The sequence below is a fragment of the Corvus kubaryi genome, unplaced genomic scaffold (assembly GCF_017639235.1).
Source record: "Corvus kubaryi isolate FWS band 111438036 unplaced genomic scaffold, C.kubaryi_AGA036_p1.0 74, whole genome shotgun sequence".
NCBI lineage: Eukaryota > Metazoa > Chordata > Aves > Passeriformes > Corvidae > Corvus > Corvus kubaryi.
Window position 1 is genome coordinate 16,571,643 of NW_024582061.1, and position 18,900 is coordinate 16,590,542.

Below are 18,900 nucleotides of genomic sequence, written 5' to 3' on the forward strand. Positions count from 1 at the left end.
TTGGAAATCCTCATTAATAAGCAAGGCTTAGGAAAAGCAGAGTCAGTGACTGTAGGAACCATCTTGGAAGAGAAACCTACAGATGCAGATGAAATGGTAAAGCCTTTCTGCCTGTAGCAAGGCTGGGACATGTTTACCTAACTCTTTGCACAACACGTATTTCTCATCTTTCTCACAAGTCTGGGCATGTGTGCTTGGGGAGTTGGGTTACAGAAAACCACAGCACAACGTACAGCACCCAGCATCCAAATGTGGGCAAATTTGCAGTGCTTTTCAGCAAGATAAGGAAGTAAGAGAGTAGGTGGAAGTGTCTGCACAAGAACTTAGGGGCATAGTAGCTGGTGTGTCCTAAACTCAATCACATAATGTGTTAATGTCTTGAGTTTTGGAGATGTTTCTAATTCTACTCCTTTCTCCCTTTCCAGCCTGTCTGTCTGCAGTGTCAACTTCTGCCTTTCATCTGACTTGTCAGGTTTTATTTTCTTTTCCTAAAGTGTTAGAATTGTCACTGGTAGGAGAATTGTAGCTATAAAACAGCTCTCCTGCCTGCCTCAGGTAGCAAGCAGAAACTTCTAGATGACAGGGAGTGTTGAAAGCAATGATTTTATAAACACTGGACAATTTTTTTATAGAGGCTGAAATTTCATTGGATGTGTGAAATTGCACATAGCCAGGAAAACACAACCAAAAGAATTTGTGCAGAAAGCATAGAGGCAAAATACAACATTTGCATAATGAGGATTGTGACTATTACAGAGAGCTTGAAACCTAGAACACAAAAATGAGAGCTGATTTTAATGCACTTATGTCCAGTAGCATAGGGAAGGATCTGGGAGGTCAGGTTAAGGATATTTCCCATTTATGAGCATTGATTCTATTCAGAGGGGCCTTTGTCCTTTTACTTTATTTAAAGTAAGGTAGCTTCTGAGTTGCAAATTTCCAATGTGTAAGAAAGAAAAGTGTTGCACCAGTGGACTGTGGACTGATCAGCATTTTGCATGGGCTTGGGGGTGGATTTGGCACGTGCCTGCTGTGTGTTAAATGAACACCCATGCTCTTCAGCTATTTGATTTCCCAGACTGGAGTGGCTTTTCTAGCAAGGATATTGCTCTCTGCAATCAGACCAACAGCCAACTGATTGCAGGATGCAGCACTAATACCAGGATGCTCCAGCCTTTCTACTGTGATACTTTTAAACAAAAGTGCCTGAAGCAGTACTCCCAGCCCAAGGGGTAACACATATGAGCTAAATGTACATGAGAACACGGGGTGATAAAGAAATAGGAACACTTCTGTGAGATCTGGCTGCTGGAACACACTGGTTTATGCTTCTCCTGAGCTGGCTACAGACTCATGGCAGCATGGAGAATGGGGGAAAAAAAACTGAGCACACGGGAGAGCAAGCTGCTTACTCCAGAGCTGGATCTTACACCAAGCATTAGAAACAAAGGCTGTCTTCCACACTATCAGGGTGTGGGGAATAGGAATGTCAGTTGTCTGTGACAGCAGAGCTGCAGCAGCAGAGGTGTGGGATTTTACACACTTGGGATTGTGAGGAATATAAATGTTCTAGCAGAGGGTTTATGTAGGCAGACCCTTGTGTCTGAGGTTCCCCCTAAGATGCAAGAAAAGGTACGTGCTGCTGCTTGGTTATAAAGGGCAGAACCATACTTGCCCCTGCTTGCATTGTTTGGTGCGTGTTGTGCTTAAGAAACACAACACAGCAGGGGCTATTTTATTGTTGTTATGCTCTAGCTTTTCCGAAACTTCACTACTAGAGGAAAGGATAAGCAACTTTCTGGGATGTAACTTTTTTTGGAGGGGATGCTTCCACAAAGAAAGATTATTTAAAAGAAAAAGCTGGTTCCCTGAGAAGTTACAATGTATTTGGTGAAACTGTGTGAAATCTTAAAGTGTAGGTGCTAGACAACCTTGGGAAAAGGGCACTTACTTCAAGTGTTTGAAAAGAAAAGCTATTTAAACTTTGAAGGAGCTATTGGTTTTATTGTTGCAATATTTATGATCCTCTCTTTATAGGTCATGCAACCATTTCCTTAGTTATCCTTAATCTCCTACCAGAAAATCTTTCTCCTGGCTGACAGTCCCCTTGTGCTGAGCACTTGCACTACAGAAACAGAAAACAGCAAATCCAAACAAAGCATGATCATCTATAGCTGCCTTGCTAAGTGCACAACACAACTGCAGAAGGATCAATTGCTCTGATTTAGAGTGGCCATTAGTGACATTTTGCCACTGAAAGGAAGAAAATATCTCTGTTTAGTGTCCTGAGGGATAACAGCCATAATCATAGACATTAGAAATGGAAAAGGTCACTAGGTCGTCTAGTCCATTGCCTCAGTACAATGCAAGGCAATTCACCAATATAACTTTTTAGGACTTGGTAGATTATGCTACCACTCGTTTGAGGTTCTCCTTCACAGTCTAACAAATCTCATAGGAAGGAAGTTAAAAAATAACGTTCTGGAGAGCTACGTAGGCAGATGTCTGACAGGCATTGCACTGAAATAATGACCTGTCTCCTAGTTTCTCAAAGCACTTGCCATTGCCTTTTTACAATGAGGACACTGTAATATATTAACTTCCTTTGTTCTGTATTTATGACTGCAGCATTCCAACAAATCAAAGTTTTCTGGAAGGAAAAGTTGGGGCGATCTCTACTGGTTTCTCACCAATTTCTACACCATGTTTAAAGATGTTGATTCAGCCACAGAGTTAAAGTTATGCTTCTGCAAAGCCAGATTAATTTCCCTGCACCCAGTGGGGTTACGCTGGATTTAAACTGGAATTACTGACAACCCAGTATGACCAACAGCTTCCTCTTTGCATCCAAGGAGACAGACTCACAAGAACAAAGAGGGAGACAGACAAGCACAGGCGCCAGCTGCAGATGCTGCACCCTGCAGCCAAAATGAGGGTGTTGTTCCAGGCAGGTTCCATCTTGTTTCAAGATCTTCCACGTAAGTAGTGCTTGGTATAAGTAACTAGGAATTCACCCATGCACAGCAGTGTTGTTAACATGAGGACACCCTTGGAAACGCTGTAGGGTGTTTGCATTGAATAGTGCTGCAAAAGCAATTGCTGCAACAGAAAGTCTTCTGCAGGAGTTGGGCTCCCTCAGTAAACACAGTCTCCCTGTCTTCTTAAACACCTCTCTGGTCTGGAATATCTTGGAAAAGAAGCTTAAATGTGTATTTGCCTTGCTCTTTGAGCATTAGCACTACCCTGTGGAAGCAGGACCATAGGTTACAACAGATACCAGGACTGGATTAGGCTCTGTAAGACCCTCAGCGACAATAAGCAATCCAGCAGCAGAAATCAAGTGTGGTCCAAGCAGAGGAAGCAGACTAGAACTGAGCTGCTGAGGGCTCTTGAGAGGGACCACTCTGTTTAGCAAGGTTCTGGAATCCAGAACAGCAGTCATAAAAGAGAGAACATTTTGCTCTCTTTCAGGAAAAAAAAGAAAGCAAGCCTCAGTGTTTACTTTCCTCTACCAATCCAAGAGTCTCTTTAGGGCAGGACTAGAAGAAAAGCCCTGGCTTTTTCTGGAGTGAGGAAGAGAGAACCTGGTGTTATTAGAAGGGTCATTTGTGCTTGATGAAATCCACTGGAATTTTGATCGCCTTTCCTTCCTCATGCAAAAAGAAAATAGCACAGTGGACTAAATACTGTTGTAGCTCCTGAGCAAATGGGTCTTCTTTCTGTGGTGGAGCCTGCACATAATTTTTTAGTGTCCCCTAAAAGATCATCTCCCAGTACCAGGAATTGTTCCCAGGCGTGGTCCTGAGGGCTTTGCCCACACAGCCCCACCTTGAACTCCCAGCAACTGATCCCGTGGCAGCCACAGGGAAACTGCTGGCAGATTTCCCCTGAGGAGGTGACACAGAAAGCCATACTCATAAACCTGGGTTGACTTTGCTGCTAACTGTTGCAGAAGCAGAGCTGGGACAGTGAGTGAGTCATGGGGTTTGCAAGTAATCAGCTTTGAGTAGTAAAGAAAAAAGAGCTTGGCTCACCCAGCGTGGCTGCTCTTTGTTCCCGAGCTGCTGGAGGCAAAATCATGGGAACAACTCCTGCCGCCTTCCTCAGGGTTCACAACACCTCACGCGGGGTGACCCTGGGCCATTTCCCTTCACAGCTCTTCCTCCTGGTACTCACAGCCCGCTGCTGCCGTCATCTCCCTCCTGCCTCCCCACGCAGTTCTCTCTGCAGGGTCTTGGCTGATCGGGGCGAGGAGAAGAGCGCAGCTCCTGAGAGCTCCGTGTGAGGACAGAGCACGTCCTGCTGCGCGCAGTGCTGGCCCACGAGCCAAGAAACCTCCCAGAGGGCTTCCCACTCCCTGCCACATAAGATCTTCCCCACATTTTCCCCACCATCACCTTCATTCTGCCTTGCACTGAGATTTTCAGTGACCACATTTTTCTACCGGTCTCAGTTTTATGCTATCTTTCAGCTGGTTTTTTCCTCCTCTTTCTTACTGATGATGCTCCCTTTCAGAATTATTCTTGCTTTCTACCCTTGGGTCCTGGCACCCTGGACTCTGGCCCCTGTGCAAGTGTCAGTGAGCCGTCCAGTTAAAACTCAGATATGCATGGAGTTTCTGGTGAGTTTTTGTTGTTCTGGTTTTTATGGAAATATAACTGTATGCTTCTCCATGAAACACCTGTTTTGGAAACTTTGGGAAGGAAGCCACGAAGGGGGAATAATACAACCACATTCCAGAGTGTATGAGAGTACAAAGTCATACTGCATCTTTAAATTCCTATCAAAATTGATGGCAACTTTTGTGGTCGGGTTTTTTTTTTTTTTCTTTTTCACCTGGGCTGCCTGGAAGAGGCACACTTTTCCACACATTAGAAAAAGAAACCTATTTTTTTCCCCCCTCAGGTTTTCTGCCCTGCATTGTGCACACTCCAGTGCCCCACCCCACAGTAACTCTTCAGCCTGTCCCCTGTTCTGCAGGTGCCATCCTTGTTTCCTCATCTGTTTTTTCTGGCAGAGCATTATTCCTCCTCACTGTCTGTGTCCAGCTCACCAGACCAAAGAAAGGCAGATGCTTTGCTGATGGTATTGCTTTCAGGGCTGCTGACAAGTGCAGACAGCACTGAGCTTTTCTACTATGGATAGTTTCACTTCCAGACTAAGGAGAAATGGCAGCCATTCTGCTTGCTTTGATCTCATTAATAATAAAGGACAACGGGAGTCCTTTTGAATATGAGGAAAAAGCTCAAGTTAAAAAATTAAACAGCATACTCAATTAAATTAGAACCACAGCAAAGCCTTGGAAAGCTGCCATCTTAAATTACTACACAGATACAACTCCCAGAAAATAAGAATAATGATTTAAGAAACAAAAAACAATCCCATGCTCTTGCTGTCCTAGTAGAGTTTGCTATAGAAGGACAGGTGGGAGCTTTCCCCAGCATCAGTATTGATCATACATGTGTGATATTTCCCTTTTGCAAGAGCAAGGGCATATATATATCATACTCCCTGTGGCATAGGGAAGGAACCGGCAGCAATGTGCCCAGGCCTCTTTTTTTCTTCAAAACCCGATTCTTGTGTTGGGATGGAGCTGGGTGACAGAAGTGGGTACACAAATGAGTACAACTCACAAAACTGGCTAATTTGGGAGAAACAGAAACTCCAAGGTCGATCTGAACCTTGGAGAACAAAGTGCCTATAGCAGTTACCCTATGTTTAGCTGTAAAATTCTAATGCAGTCCTGATGATGAAAGTGGACCTGTAACAATAAAACGCTATAATTGCTTTCACCTACCTATACTTTAGATTCCATTTAGATTCAGCTAAAGGTGACACAAAACAATTTTGCAAAACAGTTTTAGGCTGCTACTGCTGTTGAGTATCATAGATCCAACCAAGACAGTGGAATGGGAACGTTAAAAGTCAATAAAAATCTTGTCTGAAGAGCTGCATAACTTCCAGCCTCAGCATAACTGCTAGCTGATAACTCCTATGAGCTCGCTGGTTCACTTTCAGGACTAAACATAGGGGAAAAAAATTGGCAAAAAGAGACTGCATAAAAGACTACAATATTTTTCAAAATATTTTCCTAATTGTCTGCTTTTTTCATTAAAAAACCTCCACATGTTAGCATTGTTTTGCTGAAAATAGCTGTATTTAAAATAGCTTCAAATAATGTTAATGAAGCATTGTTTTAATTTTGCCTCCAGCAAAAACAAAACGAAGTAGTATTATGAATTATTCTCTATTTAAAACCACTGCTGTCATATTAACAATTTTTCCCTTTAGCTGTGGGCTGACAATATTCTTTCTCCCTTTTCCTTCCAACAATATAATGTGAGTATGACAGCACAACAAATTGAAACTTCTGCTAAGCACTGTGCCCCAGACATGCATAAACTGCTCTTGTTTCTATTGCAACGGCATGTCTTTCCTGGGTATGACACATAAAAATAGGTAATGTCAAAATAAGCCTACTATATTAAGAACAGTTATAGACGTGGAGGTGTCTGACTGGGACTTAAAGCTCAGGTCCTGAGCACTAAGAGTCATTAAAGATATTTTTAGGGTTTTTTTGTAAAGCAGGAATGGTAGCACTAATCACGTGACCAACATACAAATTTGAAAATTACATGACATCTCCTTAATTTCCTCTTGCTATTTAATTTAATTCTAGTCTTCATTACTTTGTTTTTCCTTAAACTGCTCTTTTGTGTTTCTCTCTGCTGTTATGGGTGGCGAGAGAATAATTGTGTTGAAATCTGTTCTTCTCTATTTTAAACACAAATCCGTTTTTTCTGTCCCCATTTTTACAGCTCCCAGGCATATGAAGTATTACTTCCTCTCCCTTGCTTGTTCCCTGAAAAGTTCCACGAAGGATGCACAAGAATGGCTGAGAAAACTTCTCATCACTCAGTTGAAGGAAATAGGAAATGCTGAATTCTTAGCAGGTGTCTCTGCTGAAAGTAATTATTAGGATAAATACTTTTAAATAAGGATATTTAAACAGGATCAAAATCTTTGTAAATATTTATGGTTTATTCCCCTCATATATTGATGCCATATCCCTGCTGAAACTTCCCTGAAGTCTTCTAGGAAAAGGATGGATTAAAAAGCAGCTTCCAGGGGAAAGATGTAAGTAAGCAAATAATCTAATCAGCCTGTGTTTATATAGAACAAGAGAACATCAGTTCTTTTATTACTTTTTTATGAATAATTTTTTTAACAACAGCAATCTTCTTTTCCAGTGCTGCCTGCATTTTAGACACAGATAAAGCACAGCATTATATCATGTGTTAAATGTCACGTTTCATGTGAAAACACTTAAACATAGGGCACCATAAAGAGCATCAGCACACACTTGACTGTGGCTTTCCAAAAAGTAACCTTTCTCTTAATCACTATGCAGGTAAGTAGTTGGTTCCTTTCTGTTTCCACAAGACAGCTGCTGCTTAGGGCATGCAAAGCAGAAAAAAAGGCAGGGTTAGCAAAGACCTTTTCTGAAAGTATCAGTAGTTTTTAGTGACTGACTATCCAGAGCTCATTTGGGTACATTAACTTAAAAACCTAGCACGCCTATAAAAAAAAATCACATCATGGCACTTTTGGAAACAATAAACCAGTGTCTGATCTCAAAAACACTAACTACAAATTCCAAATATCAAAGCTGTTTCTAAATTCTTGTCTTCTCTCGTTCCTGCATTCAGAATTGTCCCAAGCTGGCAGCACATTTTGTTTAGACACGTTTAGCCTTCATGCAGGCTTCTTCTGGACTGTATCCCTGTCAGATGCAGTATTTATAACAAGTACATTTTAAAAAAGAAGAGGTGATGTATTTTCATAACGTAAGAGTCAAAAGGCTGTGGAATTGACCCCAACACTGAAGTCTGTCTGTCTCTCTGGCTACAAGCTGTGTGAGGTTTGATGCTCTGCAGGCAGGGTCCCAGCCTGTTTCCTGAGGAGCCAAAGAGCACACTCATACTGCAGTGAGACCAATCCCCAAAGCTATAATGGTTTTTCTCATCAATTCACTGTCAGAGCGGAAAGATTTTCACCCCAAAGAAATCCAACCTTTCCCAGCACCTGGAAAGGCCCCACAGTGGTAGTGTAATACTGACATCCAGTGGCTGAAAAAATGCGATTTCACTGTCCAACTTTGTTTCATTTTTTGGATAGGACTGGTATTGGGGAGGTATGAAAAAACCAGCAAGAATTATTTTTTTCCTAAGCATTTGGACTTCATGAGAACCAGAACATGACTGGAAGTTGTGATTCCTTCCAAATCCACGGGTGAACCTGGGTGGGAACTCCTGAGTCATCCATTATAACTTCAGCCAAACCAACAAAATCTGCTTGCTTTCCACAGTTCAAATTTGTTTTGTAGTGTGAAACTACAGGAACAAGGGAGAGTGGTATCTTTTGCTCCTCCGAAATGAAAATATCTGGCTCCCTAGGCTTATACAAAACAAATCATATTCCTTCACCTGCACACCCTGAGCAAAACATAGAAAGGAGCACTCACAAAAGAACACCAGTAAGGGGAAAGAGAGTTTACAGAGGGAAATTATTTAATTATTTTTTTACTTATGGCAAATACAAGGTCAGCATCTTGGACAGATCCTTCTCTCCCAAAGCGTGCAACCTGTACTCTTGGAGTATTAGTGATGTCTGCTTACAACATGAAAAATACATGTGGATAGACAGGACACAGACAGCTCCCACACACTGAATAAACAATGAGGAAGAGAGGCAAAGTGCATCCAAAAGTTATATTACTAATTCGTATTGATTTTTGCAGAGCCTTTTGTATTCCTTACAGCACTACAGTAACAAGTATGTACACATCCAGTATGAAGTCACATTCATATTAATGGAGCTCTTTTCCCACCAATCAATGTAAAAATCAGTTACCATTACTGAATGGAGAAGCCATCAGAAGATTCACTGCTCTTTACTGACTCGTGTAGCCTGAGTTTGCACGGATCTTGTCCACTGTCTGTGCCACTAGCACACATGGCTGTGCTGTGCTGGCAGCTGTCCCTCCTGCTGGTGACTAACCTGTAAAGGGCTCTGTGGCTCTTCCAAGACAGAGCACGTTTTCACCGAACACCCACAGACCTGTTCACTAGGGTGACAGGCACATCGCATTTCTCGAGTTCTCTCTTCAGCACCCAAACGGCACTTTCAGCTGCTCCACGGTTCTGCTGATCAGGTTGTTAACAGGATTCTCCAGAGGAGATCAAATGGAAAGATTGCACAGGCATGCAGCCGTGGGCGAGGTCAGGAAATGACACTCATCAATGGAACAGCAGCCTTCAAATATACTGGAGAATGAGAACGAGCATAGACATTAGGTACAAGCAAGGATAACCTCTTGCTCCCAGTTTATCCTCCACATGCTTCTGTTATCCATGTATTCCCCTCAGTGCTTTCTGTCAGTTTTGGAGACTCCAATGCTCCTCGGGTTCTGCTCTGTTAATCCTTTGTGCCATGCAGGTCCTGCTTATATACCTCCCATTTGTGTCCTTCCCGTTCTGAGATGCAGCAGTGCTGACCCACACCTGCTCTGCAGGCGCTTCCAGCCCCAGGGCTCAGGCGGCTGCAGCTCCTCCCGGCCTTCACACCACCTCCCAGGAAAGCGTCCCCGGGCCTGCTCCTGCCTCAGCCTCCCACCGACCGCCCCCGCAGTCCTGTTTCTGTCTCGGCCCACTCCACGGATAATGAAGATCAACGTGTATTTGTAACGATTACATTTAGGAAAGACACTGTGGTCACCGCAAATCCCTTTTCCACAAGTTTTCCCGGTCGTGGGCCTCCGTCACGTGCGCAGCTGCTCAGGCCACGTGGGGCGCGGCGGGCACGCACCATCGCCCCGCCCACTCTCCTCCCTCCAGGGAGATTGACAGTGAAACCAACCAATCAAAAGCTCGACCCTACCTTTCCCCACCCCCCCAGCTCACGGTTGCTGTGTCATCCGGCGGGTGACACCAGGGGGCGGTCGCCGGTTGGCTGCGCAGGCGTCGGATTCCGGCCAATGAGCTTCGCGAACTGCACGACTGACACCTACCCTGCCCAATAGTTGTCTCACGTGCACGTGGAGGGGCGGGGCGAAGCGTAGCTGTGGCTGAGGAGGGTGCGCAGTGTGGCGTCGGTGCCGTGTCGCGGCGCCGCTGAACGGCCATTCCCGCGATCGCCCGTGCGGCCGGCAAATGAGTGCACACACTGATGTAACCTTGCCTCGGTTGAGGAGGGTCCCAGGAGCCGCCGAGGAGAGCGGCTCGGTGGGCGGGTTTCCGCGCTGTTATGGTGTAACGGGCACATTCCTTCTCTAATGGAGTCGGAGGGTGCGACCCACAGCCCAATCCGTAGGGCGGAAGGGCGGGACAAATAGAAGCGGGCGAGCGAGTGCCCCATTTAAGGGGCAAATATCGCAGCCAACTGGCAGAGGAAGAAGGGGCGGGAGCCAGTGAGGGATGTGAAGGGGGGTAACTGCTGACAGCCAGCAAATGCAGCCAATCACTGAGCGTGTAGTGACGCGAGAGCCCAATCAAAAGCCCTGAGAGGCGGTGCTCTGCTGTGATTGACGTGGGTCATGGCTAATGGGCGGAGAGATCGCCCAGACTCTTCCCAATGGGCAGCGTGCAGGCGCGGAAAGGGGAGAGGAAGGAGAAGACGAGCAGGCAGAACGACCAATCAGCGCGAGGGTCGGCGAGGCGCCGTCCAATGGGCGGTGCGAGAGGCGGTTCGGGGGCGTGTCCCGGTGTGTTTGGGTTCGTGCTCCTCGGGGGAGGGAGAGACGGCGGCAAGGAAAGTTTGGTTTTGGTTTTTTTTTTTTTTCCCCCCCCCGGTGGTGTTTTTCTGGCGGGGCCGGCGGAGGGGGGGGGAGAGGGGGACGACGCTTTTCGCAGCTTCTTCGCCTTTTGCTTCCTGGGGTTCGTGTTTCCCGGGCGGGCGGAGCCGCCCCCGGCACTGAGAAGAACGGGGGCTCAGCGCACCGCGGCGGCGCCTCGGCGGTGAGTGCGGGACGGGCCCCCCACGTATCCCCTATCCCCGGTCCCAGCTCCCGCCGCGGGATTCCCTCGGAGCCCTTCCCGCCTTGCGGACCCTCGCGCCGTCTCTGAGGGGCCTCTGGCGCCGGGCCGCGGTGCCGCGGGGCGGGGGAGGGACGGGGGGGCCGGGCCGGCGGGAGGGGCCCCAAGCGGTGGCGGCTCAAGGGCGCTGCCCCGGCGGTGGCGGAGCGGCCGCTGCTCCCGCCCCGACCCCGGCGAGTGCCTGTCCCGGGGCACAGCCGGGCGAGCGCCGCCCCCTCTTCGCCTCACGTGTGGCCGCCGCTCGCCGCGGCTGCGCCCCGGTGCCCCCCGCCGCCCCCTCCGGCTCCACACAGGGCCCCGGGGAAGAGCCGCCCGCCCGCCCGCCCGCCCGCCGGATCACCCAGGCCGGGCAGGAGGTACAGCGGCGGAAAGACTCCGAGAAGCCGTTGTGTAGATGGGGGAAAAAAAAGTGCTGTAGTGTGGGGACAGAGCCGAGGTTGCGTTAGTACCACTGCAAACCGCGCTGGATGAGTGGAACGTGATGCTGGTGTGTGTGTGTGTGTGTGTGTGTGTGAATGTAGTGGGTGGGTGGGAAGAGTGACCGTGTTCAGAGGTGTGTCCCAGGCGGAAAATAAAGTTTCCCCAGCTGTTTGTAGCAAAATGCGGGAATGTTTGTTTCTGGAGACGCTTCTCTGGTTGTGGATAAGCGCTGCCTGCAGCGTGGTATCTTGATAGCTCAGATCTGCTTTATGAAAGTGCATGTAGGAGGCTCTACTACAGCATAGAGCTGAGGCTTGTTGAATAAATCGAAGTCTCAACAAAGTGTTTTCCTAGCTAAAGTAGAGACGCTCACTGCTGTAAACAGTACTTGTTTTTTCCATGGTAACATTTCACTGGCCTTATGAACGTTTGTTAAGATAGCTCTTTGCAAAGTTAACTTTCCTTTTTTTACAATCCATTAATTACTATATTTTAAGCATGACTTGCTAGAGTTCAGTGTCACATTTACAACCTCTACAAAAACTGTGACTCTTCCTGCAAAATAGTAGATCTTTTGGGGTTGTATAGCTCTGTATTTGAAAGGTCTGTTTTACCTATTGTTTTCCAGTAAAATCGCTATCCATATGAATGGATTTTGGAAATTAGTTCCTGCGACACCTGTAGAGGTGATTGCTTTGATTCGTAGGGTTATTAAAATACGTGCACAAGTTCAAGCAGCTTTGTAATTAGTTTGTCCACACCGAAGTTGCTCAGCAATGCCCTTCTCTCCTGTGGTGACTCTCTAAGGGTACAGATTCCTTGGAATACGTGCTGTTGAGATGTGAGTGAATGCTCTCATCTGCTGCATTACCCAAGGCCCCGACTTGAGAGATAAGTTCCAGGTTTTCTGCATGAGCCGTGGTTAGTGCAGGATCTGCTGGGTAGATGTACCTCGAGGGAGGAGTTTGCAGGGGTGACTTTCCACCCGAGTTTAACTGAGTTGCAGGTGTAACTAGACAATTCCTCAGCGAAGAAATTGCCCTGCAAAAAGTTGAGGCTGGAGATGGGGGAAGGGAGCCCAGAGAGGTGTTAGCTGTGTGTTAGATTTTCTGCTGTGAGGTTTTGGGGCAGTAAGGTGCAGGCACATCTGTCTTTGTAGAGATTAGATGAGGTCATCATTATACATTTACTTTTATCTTGTTTAGCTATATTGCATGTAAACGTTTTGTAAATACCACATTCTGTGTAGAACTATACATATGTAGGGAATTAGCTCAGAAGTTTCAGTGCTAATTGGCAAAATGTTATTGGGATGCTTAAAGGGAAGCACTTAAACCCTGTAATATGGAAGTCCTGGAAAAAATGTAATGATAAACCAGTCAGTATCTCTTGATTAGGCAGACTTTTGAATTAATGCATTACTGCAGTTTCTGTATACCTGCAAGTTGAGCTAGAGATCTACACTTTCATTTAAATAGTAAGTTCAAACGTTTGGATGTAAAAGTCTTGACAAAGCTTAATCTGCCAGAGTTTGTGTGATCGAATAGTCTAGTAAAATATTTAGGTTGAGTGTGTGTCATGGCTTTGCTTGGTGATGTTTATTTCACCATTAAAACTTGGTGTTGGAGGATGACTTCAGAGGAGGAAGCTTCAGGAGAGAATTTTGTGTAGTTCTGAGGTAGCGTATTTTACCTTAGATCTGCCTCCTGTCATAGCAAGTATGCAATCAGAAATTAATTTTTTTGCAGAAGTAATGCATAATAAAAATCATATCTGGCGATAGCTGCATCTAGAACAGTGGGATGAATAGCTCCAGCCAGAATGATGGAAAGAATTGAAGGACTGCTGTAGAATTAGTAATTAGAAAATATGTTAAAATGGGGTTTGTTCTCTTGGATTTTTGAGTGATTTTTTTCTTTTTTTCCCCCCCTAGTAAAGCTGGTGTATTTCTGCTCACAGAAGAGATTGGATTTACAATTAAGCAGTATGAACTGGAGATCATAGAATAAGTCTAAGAAGCTTAGTTGTTGACTTGGATGAGTTTATTAATAGTCTGCTTAATGGTTTGGTTACTCTATTCTCCATTTTCTGCAAAATGCTTGGATGCAGAGTCTCTTCTAGTCATTATTGCCATTATTGTGTTTATTTTCTTGGAAATCTTTTTATACATAGATATTGTCTGCTTTGTGCAGTAATAACAATTAACAGTCATTTTCCAGTTTCTTTGCAATGGCTTTCCTCAGTAATGGCTCGTAGTGCTGCGATTAGGTTCACAAACTCTGCAATACTTCTACTTACAGCATACCTTGCATCTTACAGCTATTCACTTCTTTATCATTAGTTTTTATTTTTCACTCATCCTTAACCCGCGTGTAATTTGTGTCAGTAGCTGTGTTTTTGTGAAGAACTGGCATTGTTTGTCTTCACAGGATAAATGAAGCCTGTTTAGCACGTAAGTAAAGGAGGGAAGTACCTGATACTAGCACATATGTACCACTGGCTTTCTTTAAAGCTAAAAGTTTTCTGTCGCCTCAGTGCTTATAAAATGTGTTTGCTCTGGAATTGCTTTTAATGATCTGTTTCTTGCGTTTTCAGAAATTTCAGTCATGAAATGTTTCACTGCCTTAGGGAAAGAATAGCAAGAGAATGTCAGTCTTCAGTTCTAATTGCAAGAACCCAGCACAGAGATGTTGAGCAAACAGTAACGCGTATTTCTAATGGTTTGACCAGTTGTGGTAGAAACAGACATATATTCTTGCTAACAGTCTTAATTAACTTAGAATTTACTGTCTTTCTCCATTTTCAGATAAAACTTACGTGCTAAGGTTACTTGTTCTTTCAGCAGTGTGTGGAATATGGACTGAAGAATTCATGTTAATTTTTTGTGAATCCAGACGAAACTTTTGGCTACTATCTGCTAATAAAAATAGGAGCACTTTTTGGTACTTGAGCCAGCTGTCACTGTCAGACAAGTAGTTGCCTGCTGGTATTTCTGCTTGCGAGGTGACTGGGGTGAGAGTAATCAGGATATTCTGATTGCTGTTCCCCGTCCCTTTCAGCGGATAGTAAAACTCTGATACTTCCTTACATTTCTCTTCTGTTCATGCCTTCTTTGTGTTGCACTTTTACTCATTATTTTCTATTTCTTCAGGGAAGTAAACATGCTTTGCTGCAAGGCGTTGGTGTCACTTATTTTTTTCTCCTTTAGAGCAGTAGGCAGTGAGTATGTTAAATTTATTTTTTCCCTTTGCCTTCTTATAGCGGTTAGAGGGAGAGGGTGTTTTTGCACTTATTATGGTTTGCATCATGTTGTAGGGCAATGTTCTGAGGTTTTTAAGTTTTCATCAGTGTAAGGGTTGTGGTTGGAGTTTGGATGTTCTCCGTGTTTACCATGTTGTGAGCTATGGAGATGACCTTTTCCAGTTTCAGCTAGTCAGTACGGATTGCGTTTCTGGGCCCTGCCAGCTTTAGTAGTTCTGAAATTGGATATCGTGCATGTATTTCCTGATTTAATGTCTGTGGATTAGAAAAAACACAATAGTTCCTCAGTGAGAAAATCTGGGAAGCAAGTTAATGTTCTATCTGAGACTTGCACTGTTTAAATTTTTTAAAATATCTACTTAAAAAAGTGAAATGGATCTGAAAGCAGCTCTTAGCCAGTTTAGCTTTTAAGTCTGTGGAGCAACATCCTGCTTGTCAGGAGAAATGGGAGGTATCATAAGGCAGCACTTGTGCTGCGTGCTACAGGATACTGGTCAGAATAAACGTGTAAAAAATAACCTGGAAGTTGATATATTTTGACCATGTTAGACAGAAGATGGGAGGCTGGAAAGCTAATTAGTGGATGAAAGGATTAGAAGCAAAGTTGCAAAACAAAGAGTTGATAATTTTAGATACCTTTTGACTAATCCCCTGTCAGACTGATACAATAATATCATGTTGCTTGTGTCAGGGGAAGTCCTCTAATTCATCTGAGTAATGAAGTAAAAGTCATTGATGTATTCTATAATTTTATCATGACTCTTGAGAGTGTCATAAAAAGTGCTATAAAGAAAAACAACCTGGCAGACTTTTTCAGTAGTGTATTGGGTTTTTCATTAGTAAAGTCTGTTCTGTAATAGGAGAAATTTATGCCCTTTGATTTCGTAGTAGTTGATAAAGAACATAGTTTTTGTGAATACTGTTGGCTTTCTTCTGCTAAGTTTGAGGATTTTTCAGATTCTGGCCTCGATTTTGTTTGTTGGAAATGCTTCTTCCTGTTCCTCTGATCATCTTGTATCCTAGGGTTGCAGGAGATTTTTCCTACTCGAGTCCCTCTTTTTTTCTTACCACAAACACTGGTTGTTCTTGCAGTTCTCTAGTGTGTTGTTCACGTGGCAAAGGTAGACTTTGTGAGAGAGTTTCACTAGTTAAATTAAGTGTATGATTTTAAATCCAGAAGTTAAATGTTTGGAAAGCTGTTTGCTGGTCTTCTTGTTTAGGACTGGCCCAATAGGTCTCCACATGACCAGAACTAAGAAACTCCTGGGTTGCTCCAAGGTAATCTCATTGCCAACTTCCCTGGCTTTGTGACCTCTCTGCATAAATCTCACAACAATATCACAAGTGGTAGGAGAGACAGAAAACCCGTCTCTAGCGAATAGAAGGACCTCTTCAGGGACTTGCCAGTCTACTGTGGACTAAATATATTTCAGCTTTAGGGTGATCCACCAGTGATAATGGGAGTAGGTCCTCTTGTCTCGCTGCTTCTTACAGCCAAGAGATACAAATTACTCAGAAATTTGGTGCCTGTGTTCTCTAGTTATGAACTTCTGTGTCTCAAGAGCTGAAGAAATCCAGTTTGTCCAGGTCTTCTCCTGTACATTTGAGAACCTTTTAGCTCTCTTCTAAGGATCCCCAAATGTCCCAGAAATAATCTGATGTCTCTTTCTGGAGAAGATGGGAGTGCCACAGAGTACATTTTATTTTCTTATTACAGCTGACAGTATATTCTGCTTTTTATAGAGCAGTACAGTAACTTTGTGATTTAAAAGCTTTTCCAGAAGTTAGATTTTGTAGAAGATTAAGTCACCTATACACTCACTCACTTTACGATTGCAGTGAAATACTATTTCAGATGTCTGAAGTTTCTGTTGCTTGCGCACCGTGACTTGAGAAGCCATAAGTTAATAGTATTAGAGGGTGCAACTAGCATGAGGAATGACGAGGAACTTGTGAAAAAGCTTTAGGATAATGTTTTGATTTAAAAAATTTGCCTCTGAGATAGAGGAATGGATGATGTGTCCCCTCACCCCAGCTTCTTACAAAGACCAAAATATACTTCACTGCAGAATGAATTATGATCCATCCTTGATCTGAAGCAGCTCAAAATCCCTTTAAGAAAGAAGGCCATAATACATATTGCTCTAAATATTTGCTTTAAAGCATTGTCAGCTACTTTTATGGGGTTTTGTATCTTTCTTTGTGACCCCCTCTGGGATTTTTTTATGCATTGAGATTTTTCCTGGATGTATTGGCGTTATTATAACAACATTCTTATATTGCTGTAAATATAGCAGTTTCACTCTGTGTTGGGAATATATTTATTCTGATAGTTATGTTTGGGGTTTTTATTTTGGAATTTTTGTTTGCTTGTTTTTTAAGTTCCACTTGACTGTTTTAAGTAAGAAGCTAAAAAAAGAGCGCTTTGGCACGAATGTGTGTTTATGCAGGAAATTTTAATACTACAGCCATTGTAATTTAAATTCTTATCCTCCCATATGTATTTGGATTCTGATAAAAAAATTGTTTAAAATTAAATTTTTTGTATTTTTGTTTGTCAAATGGCTGAGATTCTGTCTTACCAGGTTTGAGTTGCATTTATCAGATGCCTATTCTTGCAAATTAAAAATGCAAATGAGTGATGAGAACTTTTGATGAGAACAAAAATGAGAGAGTCAAGCCACAGTGCTTGTTTGTGGCCATTAGGATTCATACCATTTTTCATTGACATTGCAAAAAAAAAAAAAAAAAATTCAGTACTTAATATTTTCTCACATTTGAAATGGATCCTCACATTTAAAATGGATCTTGTCTTTATACTATTCCCTATAACACTATAGTATTTCCCTGCCCCTCATAATAAGTGTCTTTTTTGTGGTGATTTCATACAGGCTCCGCTCCTGTTTTTCCTAGCCCTTGAAGGCAAAGTGGGATAGTAAAGCTAAAACTGAGGTTTTATTGTTGTAGCTGTGCTTTTTGCATGGATAGATGTTTGGGTCTGCTCCTCTACTTTCTGCAGCTGGTGTGGTGACAGCATGAAGAACAAGTGTAGATTTTTGTTGGTGTTCAGTGTTTCTGTTATATTTAATAAAAGGTTAGGGGAAGTTGCCTACGTTTCTGATGACACTCACTTTGCTAAATGGTACTTGAGAGGGGGAAGATGTATTTTATTGCAGAGCTAGGCTTTTTCACACATTTTTTAAACTCCACACTTGCAGTAGATTAGCTGTCTATAATTTTCTTTGCTTGGCCGTTTTGATTTTCAGAGTGCTTGTAGAAGCAACCAAAACTGGCTGATAATGCTCTCATTTGTTGGAAGTTAACTCCTCTGGTTCTTCCATGTTGAAAGTCCAATTTTCTCTTCCCTGTCCCTGGCAATTCATGTATTGCAGAAAATAGATTCATACTGAGAAGAACTTCCTGTTGATTGAAAACTAAATTAGACTGTGGAGAAAACAGGTAGAAGTCCATTGTATCAAGTACTTTTTAACATTGTCTACTAAGCAAAGGAAAACGCTCCTGACAGTGTTACATTGTGGTGGCCTGAGGGCAAGAATACAGTGACATAATTAGTCTGTTCCGTCTCCAGCGCTAACCCTGTTCTTAACCAATGCTGGATAATGTTGCTTTCACCAGTTTAAGGTAACTAGATAAACTGGCACTGCCTTGTGTATGGATACTGTGTATTAGCTTATCTCGCCCTTGCCACGGCTGGGCATGTAAATAAACTAAAAGTAACTTTAGTCTTGCAAAGTTTGGACAAAAAATAATTGAGAATTTGTGTTACTGCATTTTCAGATTTAATGAAAGATGAACAAAAAGTAACATGTAAGTGAAGAACATTCAAACCTCGGGGCAAATTTCAAGAGTTAGGTTTTTAAATATGGTGGGAGAGCTTGACTGTGGAAATCAGTTGTCGCGTAGTTCAAATAGGTAGCCTAAAGGCAGACTTTTATGATTTTGGTGTTAATAATAAAGCTGGGTTACCTTTCCTTTAAATGCCACTTTCAGAGGAAATAAGATGAGAAAGTTGAAGAACTCTTTTGTGCCAAACCCAAAAGACTGAAAATTTAGGGCCCTGACCTCACACATAGTTGAGCAGGTCTGAAGCTCTTCTTGCAAGTAG

General features: G+C 43.4%; 1 protein-coding gene and 1 long non-coding RNA gene across 10 annotated transcripts in view; one reads left to right on the top strand and one right to left on the bottom strand.

Annotated features, from left to right (window-relative positions):
* LOC121675298 overlaps positions 1-9,933 on the bottom strand; it is a 31,154-nt gene extending 21,221 nt beyond the window's left edge. Inside the window, exon 1 of the long non-coding RNA XR_006020038.1 lies at positions 4,035-9,933. This is a non-coding gene — a long non-coding RNA (uncharacterized LOC121675298). The remainder of the gene's footprint in view (positions 1-4,034) is intronic.
* An 840-nt stretch (positions 9,934-10,773) lies between these two features.
* Positions 10,774-18,900, top strand: part of TNRC6B (trinucleotide repeat containing adaptor 6B) — a 135,838-nt gene continuing 127,711 nt past the window's right edge. For 3 of the 9 annotated variants that reach the window (XM_042050595.1, XM_042050596.1, XM_042050594.1), the window contains exon 1: positions 10,778-11,015. The gene's annotated coding sequence lies outside the window, so the exon portion shown is untranslated. Of the gene's footprint in view, positions 11,016-18,900 lie in introns of all 9 variants that reach the window. The other 6 variants (XM_042050592.1, XM_042050593.1, XM_042050599.1 and 3 more) reach the window with 5 other exon arrangements.